Source organism: Hypanus sabinus, chromosome 13 (assembly GCF_030144855.1).
Source record: "Hypanus sabinus isolate sHypSab1 chromosome 13, sHypSab1.hap1, whole genome shotgun sequence".
NCBI lineage: Eukaryota > Metazoa > Chordata > Chondrichthyes > Myliobatiformes > Dasyatidae > Hypanus > Hypanus sabinus.
Genome location: NC_082718.1, coordinates 60,852,156 through 60,863,365, shown reverse-complemented (window position 1 = coordinate 60,863,365; position 11,210 = coordinate 60,852,156). Strand labels below are relative to the sequence as shown.

The following is an 11,210-nucleotide window of genomic DNA, read 5'->3' as shown; positions in this document are numbered from 1 at the left end:
TACCATTTGTTTACCTAGTAACTTAATAATATCAAATTATAACAAGCCTTTTATTTACTTTTGGTCTAAAACCTATTTATATCTTAAGTCTCTGGGGGTGGGGGGGGGTGTCTTCTCTGCCTCTCTGAGAGTGTCTGTCTATAAACTTGTTTGTTTTAATACAGATTTCGATATAAAAGCCATAAAAAGTTGACCTCTGAGCACAGGGAGTTAAGAAGATGTGTGCCTCCACCTTGCTAAGAGTTCTAGGCAGCAGATCTCCTCCGTATAATGAAGACTCCTCTGTGCAGCTGTCCTGGATATATACGCACCTTTGTGCTGTACAATGTCCTGTGTATGTTACTCAGAATGGCTTCTGTTTGTTACGAGTAGGAATGTTTCTTTGTCTGTCTGATAAGTGTTTCTCTCGCCATTGTTTCGCTTTAGAATGGCTGATATGGTAATTGTATTCATTTGTTAATCAATGGGGAATGTTATTGTGTTTTGTGAGGCTGGGAACTTGGGGGAGGGGTTGCGCGGGCTGGTGGTGTGGAGAGAGTCGGGAGGAAGACACCGAGGAAGGTGGACGTGCGCTCGGACGACCACCGGGGAGTCCGAGGTGGAAGACGTGGAAGTCGGAGGCAAGCGACGAGGGGTCGAAACATCCAGTGTTTCGAGCAGTGTTCGAAGAAGGGGTTGCCTCCCTAGGACTGGACCTGGAGTGTAAACGGGGGACGGTGTGGTGTATGCAGGCAAGGCCCAAGGTGATCTGACCCGGGGAGGTAGCCCTAGTGATGGGGACCCCCAGATTCCCAAGAGTGCCGACGGGAGAAGCCCTGTTAGTAGACGCCCCAGATGAACTTGAAGGGGAGACACTATTTCCGGCAGGGGTGCTGGTGAGGCCTGAAGTGCAGAGACCAGGGGTGGTACATGCGAGGCGTATAGCTATAAGTGTCAGGAACACCACGGCAAGAGAAATCACCTTTAAGAGGGGAATGCCGCTGGCGCATCTGTTCCCGGTGACGGTAATGTCCAGCGCACCAGTGAGGACCCCTAACGGGGAGGGATTGGAGCATCAAAGGGAGCTGACCGCTGAAGCCTTTAACTTCGGGGATTCCCCAGTGTCGTCGGAGTGGAAACGCAGGCTAGTGGAGAAGATGCTGAAGATGGAAGCTGTTTTTTCTCGGGGTGAGTTTGATGTTGGCTGCTCCAAAAGCACTCGCCACACCATCCGGGTGATGGAGGACACCCCGTTCCGAGAGAGATCCCGGCGGCTGGCTCCGGCAGATGTTGAGGACGTGCGACAGCACTTGTGCAAGTTGAAGGAGGCTGGAATCATAGCTGAGTCCCGAAGTCCTTATGCATCCCCAATAGTGGTGGCACGGAAGATGAATGGGCGAGTGCGCATGTGTGTTGACTACAGGACGTTGAATCGGCGAACTGTCCCTGATCAATATACTGTCCCAAGAGTCGAGGATGCGCTGGCCTGCCTGAGCGGTGCGAAGTGGCTCAGTGTGCTGGATTTAAGAAGTGGGTATTACCAGATCCCGATGAGTGCGGCCGATAAAGAGAAGACAGCCTTTATCTGCCCGCTGGGGTTCTTTCAGTTCGAACGAATGCCCCAGGGCATATCGGGAGCCCCAGCCACCTTCCAGAGGCTCATGGAGAGAACTGTGGGGGATATGAATCTGTGTACCTGGATGATTTGATAGTATTTGGATCGACTTTGGAGGAACATGAGGAGAGACTGTTGAAGGTGTTGGGCCAGCTTAATGAAGAAGGGTTGAAGCTTTCTCTGGACAAATGCCAGTTCTGCAAGTCGTCGGTTAGCTACGTTGGCCATATCATTTCGCAAGAGAGAGTGGCTACTGATCCAACCAAGATAGAGGCCGTGACCACCTGGCCGAGACCCCAGAAAGTGGGCGCTCTGCGCTCATTTTTGGGGTTCTGTGGGTATTGCCGGCGATTTGTGAAAGGATACGCCAAAGTGTGTCACCCGTTGACTCAGCTGTTGTGTGGCTATCCCCCGGTGGGAAAGAAAAGGACGGGGGACCAGAGGCAGGACGCTGGAGGATACTGGAACCCGGCGGAACCTTTTGGCTCAAGATGGGATGATCAATGTGAAGAGGCGTTCCGATCTTTGAAAAGGGTGCTGACCCAGGCCCCGGTATTGGCTTTTGCCAATCCCCAGAAGCCATATGTGCTGCACACGGATGCCAGCCGAGAGGGTCTCGGGGCAGTTCTGTACCAGGAGCATGGCAAAGCATTGAGGCCGGTAGCCTTTGTCAGCCGAAGCTTGTCGCCATCGGAGAGAAACTATCCCACTCACAAGTTGGAGTTCCTGGCGCTGAAGTGGGCTGTGGTGGACAAGCTGGGCGATTACCCGTACGGAGCCAAGTTTGAGGTGAGAACGGATAACAATCCTCTCACTTATATTTTGACTTCGGCTAAGCTGGATGCCACAGGACATCGATGGCTGGCGGCCTTGTCGGTATATGATTTCAGCCTGAGGTACCCCCCTCTGAAGCAAGAATGTCGATGCGGATGCTTTGTCGCGTCGGGAGCCGGGGGAGGAGGAGAGGGACGAGGAGTGGGAGAGTGTCCCTGCCCCTGGAGTGAAGGCGATGTGTCAGTTTGTTATCACCGTGAAGGCCGAGGGAAGAGGGAGGTTGGAACGAGCCGTGGACCATTTGGGGGTTTTTGACGACGCCATACCCCTAGCTTACAGTGACCTGACCGCATTGCGGACTAAACAGTTGCCGGAACTGAGTCCAGGGGAAGTGGCAGCTGCTCAGCAAAATGACCCGGGCATTGGCACAGTGTGGAGAGCGGTCGAGAAGGGGGATGTGACGTTGGCTGAGAAGGAGAAACACCCGTGCGTGCTTCTGTTGTTGAAGGAGTGGCCTCGGTTGAAGTTAAAGAACCAAATCTTGTACTGGGTAACAGCACCTCCCGACCAATCCCGGCATTGGTAACTGGTCATGCCAGAGAAATATCGGCAGACTGTACTCCAGGCCTTACATGATGATTCCGGACACCTGGGGGTGGAAAAGACCTATGGATTACTCAAAGACCGGTTCTACTGGCCCCGGATGAGGGGGGAAGTCGAAGAATACTGTAGGGGATGCAGTCGTTGCATCCAGAGGAAGACCCTGCCAGCGTTGGCGGCTCCACTGTCGCACTTGCAGAGTGCGGGACCTCTGGACCTGGTGTGTATGGATTTCCTGTCGATTGAGCCTGACACCAACAACACCGCGAATGTCTTAGTTATCACCGATCATTACACTCGCTATGCTCAGGCATTTCCCACTGAGGATCAGAAAGCGACGACAGTGGCGAAGGTGTTGTGGGAGAAGTATTTTGTTCATTACGGCCTTCCCAGGCGAATCCATAGTGATCAGGGGCGGGACTTTGAGAGCCGCCTTATCCAGGAATTACTGACTATGCTTGGGGTTGAGAAATCCAGGACTACCCCTTATCACCCACAGGGAGATCCTCAGCCAGAGAGATTCAACAGGACCCTGTTGGATATGCTCGGGACGCTGCAGATTGGGCAGAAAAGCAGGTGGAGTCGTCATATTGGACACTTGGTTCACTGTTACAATTGTACTCGCAATGATGCTACAGGATATTCGCCCTATTATCTGATGTTTGGGCGGGAAGCGAGGTTGCCCATTGACTTGTGTTTTGGGGGTGGAGTGGGTGAATTACCCGGGAAGTCCCATCTAAAGTACGTGTCCGACATGAAGAGGGAGTTACAGCGGGCGTATGAGTTGGCCGAGGTGGCGGCTACCAAACAAAATCAGAGGAATAAGATGCGGTATGATCGAAAGGTGAAGTTTGTACAATTATTACCGGGCGACCGGGTCCTTTTACGGAATTTGGGACTCCTTGGTAAGCACAAGTTGGCAGATCGATGGGCGGCCAGCCCCTATGTAATAGAGAGCCAGATGCCGAACCTGCCAGTTTACCGGGTGAAACCCAAGGATGGGAAAGGGCCTATCAAGGTACTCCATCGGAATCACCTGCTGCCACTGGGTCAAGCGGTGCAGGTGTATAAGGAGCCAGAGTGGGAGGTTACGCCTAGTACAAGGACTCTGCGAGGGCACAGAGAAAGGGAAGAGCCCGCTGCTGAAGAGTGGGGACGGGTCCCTCGTCTGGAAGTGGTTACCGATTCAGAAGAGGATGACTCAGATGAGTGGGCCCTGTTCCCATTCGCTGGTGCTCCAGTACCAGGAGAAGAGGCTCCTGGCCCTTCCCATACTGAATTGGGTGAGAGGAGGGAAGGTCTTGAGGGTCAGATGGAGAGGCAGCCTACATTGGTGGGAGAGAGGGTGGAGCCCGAGCGTGAGCCGGAGAGATCTCAAGTGAGGGAGGACCCCCGTGAGGAAGGGGGTGAGGGTCTGTCCGGTAGACCTGGGGTGTCCGAGACAGTGGGTTCGGAGGTGAAGAGGGAGCCCAGTGGGGCAGAAGGGGTATGGAGATCTCAGAGGATTAGGTGCCCCCCAGAGCGGTTGACATATGTGGTACCAGGAGAACCGAGTGTGATTTCTACTGCTCTGGGTAGTTATGTCACTGCTTTCTGCACCTGGGTTGGGTTTTGTGTGTTGCAAGAAGCTTTGGGGAACCCTAGTAATGCCATGAGGGCATGACATTTGCTGGTGGGGAGAGAATGTACAATGTCCTGTGTATGTAACTCAGAATGGCTTCTTTGGTTTGTTACGAGTAGGAATGCTTCTTTGTCTGTCTGATAAGTGTTTCTCTCGCCATTGTTTCGCTTTAGAATGGCTGATATGGTAATTGTATTCATTTGTTAATCAATGGGGAATGTTATTGTGTCTTGTGATGCTGGGAACTTGGGGGAGGGGTTGCGCGGACTGGTGGTGTGGAGAGAGTCGGGAGGAAGACGCTGAGGAAGGTGGACGTGCGCTCGGACGACCACCGGGGAGTCCGAGGTGGAAGACGTGGAAGTCGGAGGCAAGCGACGAGGGGTCGAATGGTTCGATGGTTGAGCTCCAACGATGTGCACTAAACAGACTGAACTTTGATAAGTTGGCGCCTGTTGCTTTTTTCCTTGTATATATATATTGTATTGCCTAATGCTCTTTTAATTTTAGTAAACTCTTTAAGGTATATTTCATCACGGTATTTGTTGTGGGTTTGATACTGTTGGCGGGCGCGAGGCATAAACTCGATTCTCACAGCACCTGCACGTACGGGAGGTGGGTTGGTGAGTGGCTGGATCTCCTTTTCCCCTAGACATATACCAGCCTTTTGGATAAGTGTTACAGTGCTATCACTTTTCCTTTCCCATATCTCATTTGTTCCAACTGAACTAATTACACAGCCAATCTTCGTATTCGCCTTAGATTCCAAGTAGCTAGCCTGACCTTTATAATACCAGCTCTTATCGGAATATAACTTTCCATCTTCTATTCGTGCTTCATATCTTTGTGCTGGTGATTTAGCAGGAGTGCTGGGAAGATGCTCAGGAGAAGGCGGAGATGCTGGTCTTTTTGGAGATTTGAGCTTATTGAGAGTTCACCGATCTTCCATTATCTGTTCATCTGTTAACAAGTAATTTAACTCTGCAGGTGCAGGTTTTCGTCTTTTGTCTGTAATTGGAACAGGGTCATTAGGTCTCCTCCTTAGTTTCCTAGTCATTATTGGCTTTACCTCCATAGAATCTCCCGTGAGTTCCATTGTTAGCCTCTCATTCTCAATCATCTTTTTCTTTTCTTCTAACTCACTTTTTATCTTCAAATCCCTTCACTGCTTCTTTCTTCTCTTTAATATAATTCCTTTCCACTTGTTCTGTCTCCAGTTGCAGAGAAAGCTCTGCGTTTCATATTCCTTGCTTGTATTGTTGATCTAGTTTCTTCATCTTTTCCTGATACTCCTGCAAAGTGCCTTCCTGTAACTGCTGTTGCTGTCTTTAGAGAGATGTCAATTTCTCTTGGTGCATCTGCTCTTTTACTTCCAGGTAGTCTTCATCATCCTGCTTATTGGCAATATCTGTCTCCCTTGCATCCCTTGTATCTTCATCCAAGTCGCAGCCATGGATAATGTGTTTATCCTCATCGTCGATGCTGTCTAGCTCCTCCTTGTTGTTGTAATAGTCGACAATGGGTGAGAGGAGAGCTGTGGACATCTTCCCCACCGAGCTGCCCTTCTTTGTTGACACATCCAGCACCTTGATGGTGTACCAATCCAAATGGATTTTCCTGAGCCATTCACGTCCCAGCAACGGTGGTCCTCTATTTTCCAGTACATTGAGGTTCAGCTGCTGTGTTTTGTCTCCGTAGGTCACTGTCACTTTAATTTTACCTTTGCGACTCACTTTCTGTCCTAGCAGTCTTTAGCAGTAGTTTAGTTTGTTTCAGAGGTATGTGAGAAAACAGTCATTTGTAGTTGGGTACAGAGATCAGTGTTAAAACTGAGCCTGTGTCCAATTCCGTTTCCGGTCTCACACCTGCCACTTGTGAAGTGATCCTTATTACTCTTCGATCATCTGTCTCTCTCACGCTGTGAAGTTGCAGACAAGACAATTCACTTTTGTCTGAGTAGTTTTCATCAGAACTGCTTTCTTCCATTTTGTGTACATTGTTGTTTTTTTTCTTTCTGGGGTTTCTTGTTTCTCTGCATTTTGTCCTTTTTCTGCTGTTGACTAGCTTTACATACTCTGCCAGTGTGGCCCTGTTTGCCCCAGTTTCTGCATTCTTTGTCTTTAAACCAACAGTCATCAGGGTCATGTGACCTATTCCCACAACAGTAACATTTCTTTCCTTCATTTCTGTTCAGTGACATTTTATTTGCAGCATATTCCAGAGATTTTTATTTCATTTCAGAAGCACCCTGTGTGGCTATTTCCATTGATATTGCAATGTTCAGCGCCTTCTCTAATGTAAGGTCTTTTTCACACAGAAGCTTCTTCTGTGTGGTTTCACAGTGCATGCCACACACTAACCTGTCCCTCAATGCGTCCGATAGACCAGCTCCAAATTGACAATGTTCTGATAATTTGTGCAATTCAGCACAATATTTAGAAATGCTTTCATTTTTGTTCTGATTCTCTTTGTAAAATTTAAATCTTTCAGGAATGACCAGTGGTTTGGGGCTTAAATACTGTTGGAGGGTGTCTACTGTTTGCTTGAACATTTTGTCAGCTGGCTTTTCAGGGGTTAACAAGCTCCGTAGCAAGCTATATGTTTTTGCTCCCATAATCCTTAACACCATTAGCCTCACAAAATAACTCCACTCTTTCGATGTAAATTACCCAGTTTTCAATACTACTATCAAATGCTGTAATGGTTTCAATCATTGCCATCCTTGTTATGTTAATTTAGCCCTGTTTTCTCCTTTTTTTCTTTTTGACTCACGTGTCCTTTTTGTTAGTGCCAGGAGTGTGTGTGTGTGTGTGTGTGTGTGTGTGTGTGTGTGTGTGTGTGTGTGTGTGAGTGAGTGTGTGTGTGTGTGTGCATGAGTGTATGTGTATGTGTGAGTGTGTGTGTGTGTGTGTGTGTGTGTGTGTGCGTGTGTGTGTGTGTGTGTGAGTGAGTGTGTGTGTGTGTGCATGAGTGTATGTGGGTGTGTGAGTGTGTGTGTGTGTGTGTGTGTGTGTGTGTGTGTGTGAGTGTATGTGTGTGTGTGTGTGTGTGTGTGTGTGTGTGTGAGTGTGTGTGTCTCCTTTTAATCTGTCTTCTGGGGCAGACAGACCTTCACCTTCTGAGTGGTCTTGCCTGGACATGCTGCGGCTCCGACTGTGTCTTTTGGTCTCCCGATGTTCCTGACCCCGGCTGTGCTCCTGCTTCCTTTCAGACTAGCAGCCTCGCTCTGTATCCTTCTCCCACTCCTTGGCTTGTTCCTTGCACTCTTCCTCCAAGTGTTGTTATCAATTAAAACATGGCGTTCCGATACAATGTAGGGTCATTAACCTCTGCCAATTTTTTGTGTATGTGGCCTGGCTACACAACAATGCTCTTAATAAAAATGCTGGAGACGGGAGCTTTGCCTCATGGTCTTTACTAGCAGAATCCGAACTTTAACATACATGTACAGATCAATACACGCCTAAACGCGCATGCTCAATACGCGCCAAATACGCATTCAACGACGTGTTACTAAAACATAAAGTAGTCCCTTACTATACTGTAGGCTATAGGGTACAGAGGCCTTGTGCGGCCCTGTGGGACATAAATTCTCACTGGTGTGGCAAACTGATGTGTAGCAGGAGCCGGAACATCAGAGACAACAAGAGTGGCTGTCGGAGGGCTCTGCACTCAGTCATCAATCGATATCTCTTAACGGTGAGGGAGAGATCGAAATAGTGACTGTTATCTTCCCTGTCCCTATGGAAGGAGCGATATCTGTTTCTCCTTTGTTAGTGAGAGAGAGCCTGTGGGACGTTGAAAATGTTGGAGTATTTGAGGAACTGTAGACTGTGGTCTCTCTTTGGGGGCTTTGCCGTTGTTTGAATGGTGGGTGGTGGTATTACTGATGCTTTATGCTGGAGGGTGGATGCTGCTTGTGCGTTGGAGGGGGTGGGGGCTGTGGGGTTCTTCTGTTTTCTCTGTCATTCATTCTTCGGAGATTTTCTTCTGGTTTCGAGGATGACTGGTGAGTGAGAATTTCAGGTTGTACATTGTATGCATTCAATGGAACTATTGAAATATTATTGAACTATTGACTCAACCACAAGTTGCTCTATAGAGCTATCTCATAGGCACTCTACAAATTCCCTCTCTTGGGATACAGCGCCAATCTGATATTTCCAATCTATCTGCATATTGAAATCCCCTATGACTATTGTAACATGCCTTTTCTATTTCCCGCTGGAATTTATATCCCATTGTTCAAGGGTCAGTGTATAACTCCCATCAGGGTCTTTTACCCATACAGTCTCTTAACTCTACCCATAAGGATTCTACATCTTCTAATCACATGTCACCTCCTGCTAAGGATTTGATTTCATTTTTTCCACCTCTCCCCCTCTGCCTACCTGCCTGTCTTTTTGATACAATGTGTATCTGATGCACCATCAATAACTCACTCTGAGACATAAGACGAGATATCGGCTTTTATTGACTGGAAGAAGGAACAAGCAGCGAGTGACCACCATACTACATCCTGGAGACTGAGGGCAGGGCTCCGGCCTCAATCGCCTTTGTACAGGGGTCAGTGGGAGGAGCCACAGGAGCAGTCAGCAGGGGGCGTGTCCAGACAGGTATATGTAGTTCACCACAGTATCCTTGGATGATAAGCTCCCAACAATGATCTTCTTTCAGCCACGTCTCAGTGACGTCCACAGTGCTGATCTCTAACTGATCATCTGCCTTATTCAAATATAAAACCATCAGTTCTGTATCCAACGGCCTGTTCAATCTCGTCCCCATGTTTCACTTCACCTCATCCCACTGACTGCAACTTTGCCCTAACATCTGACAGTCTCACTACACACTGCATCAACTTGTATACCAACTGCCCCTATCCTCAGCCCTGTCACTCCACATCCCATCCCCCAGCCAAATTAGTTTAAACCCTCCCCAACAACTTTAGCAAACCTGCCTGCAAGGATGTTGGTCCCCCCCCTCCCTCAGATTCAGGTGTAACCTGTCCTTTTTGTATGGGTCATATCTTCCCCAGAGGAGATCTCAATGATCTGAACCACTTCCTCAGTCACTCATTCATCTGTACTATCATTGGCTTCCTGCCCTGACTAGTATATGGTATGGGGGGATAATCCAGAGATTGTTACCTTGGAAATCCTGCTCTTCAGTCACTTGCCTAACACCCATAAATTCACTGCAGAGGACATCTTTCCCCTTTCCACCTGTGGGCTTGGTGCTTATGTGCACCATGATCTCTGACTGCTCACCCTCCCTTGTGAGACATCCTGGACCCTGGCACCTGGGAGGCAACACACAATCCTGGCTCCTCTTTCACAGCCACAGAATCTGTCGACCGTCCCCCTAACTATCGAGTCTCCTATCACTACCATACTGCCCGACTTTCCCCTTTCCTGCTGAGCCTCAGAGCCGGTTGCTGCTGCCACAGGCCCGGTTACTGCTACTGTGTCCTTATAGGCCATTCCCAATCTTCCCTCCCCCCCCCCCCCCCCACAACCAAGTAGTATTCACAGGGGGTACTTCTTGCTGAGGGGCATGGCCACAAGGGTACTCTGCTCTGACTTCTTACTTTTCCTGCTGGTCTGAAGCCTGCACTCTGGGTGCGACCACCCTGGTAAAAGACTCCTCTGCCTCTCAGTCTGCTGACTGAGTAACTGTCCACATCCACATCCACAGATGGATTTCTTTTCCATAGGATATATCTTTGCAGGGGAGAGTGAAATGTTTGCCACTGTTTGTTTACCTTTAATCTGTTTCCCTACTTTGGCCAGCTTTGCTTTTAGAGATGGCCCGTATTCAGTAAATCCAGCCTAAAGGCGCTCATTTTCAAACTGAATGTGAAATTCTATCATGCCATCCGCATCCCTCTCTCGGACATCCTTTACTATGGGCTCATTTGTAATCTCTGACTTGCTACACATGAGCAGATCAAAAATAACCTGTTCCCTAATTGGTTTCACATTGTATCGTTCGAAGACACTGCCCTGAATATACTCTATGAACCGAGCTTCAGAGCCATTTGTCAATTGTTTTGTCCACTGTGCATGAAGTTTCAACCCAACCATGACTATCTCAGCTCCTTTCCCGAATGCTTCATCATTTACAATAGACAATAGACAATAGGTGCAGAAGTAGACCATTTGGCCCTTCGAGCCTGCACCGCCATTTTGAGATCATGGCTGATCTTGGGACTCTTTTAAGGCTTTTATCCGTGGACAAATTATCTCATATTCCGTTGGTAAAAGAAAACAAAGATATTTAGATATTGCTTTATTAGTGGATAAAATTAAGGAAATTGACAAGATTTATTCCGTGATTCCTACCAAAGAACTTTATAAGAAGAGAGTTGAGCTTCAAATGCAACATAGTTTACTATTATCTTCTTCAATTGAAAATCAATTAATTAGGACCAGGGCTCAATTCTATATTCACAGTGATCGAACTGGTAAACTGTTAGCTAATCAATTAAAAGCTATTTCGCCTAAGCGACAAATCATTAAAATTCGAAAACAAGACGGTAATTTAACTACTGATCATAAAGAAATCAATAATACTTTTCAAGATTTTTATAAATCTTTATATCAATCAGAATTTGATGGTGACCTG

At 48.0% G+C, this 11,210-nt stretch overlaps 1 pseudogene; it reads right to left on the bottom strand.

Annotated features, from left to right (window-relative positions):
* Nucleotides 1-245: 245 nt before the first annotated feature.
* Nucleotides 246-6,133, bottom strand: LOC132403506 (sin3 histone deacetylase corepressor complex component SDS3-like; annotated as a pseudogene).
* Between the last annotated feature and the right edge of the window lie 5,077 nt (nt 6,134-11,210).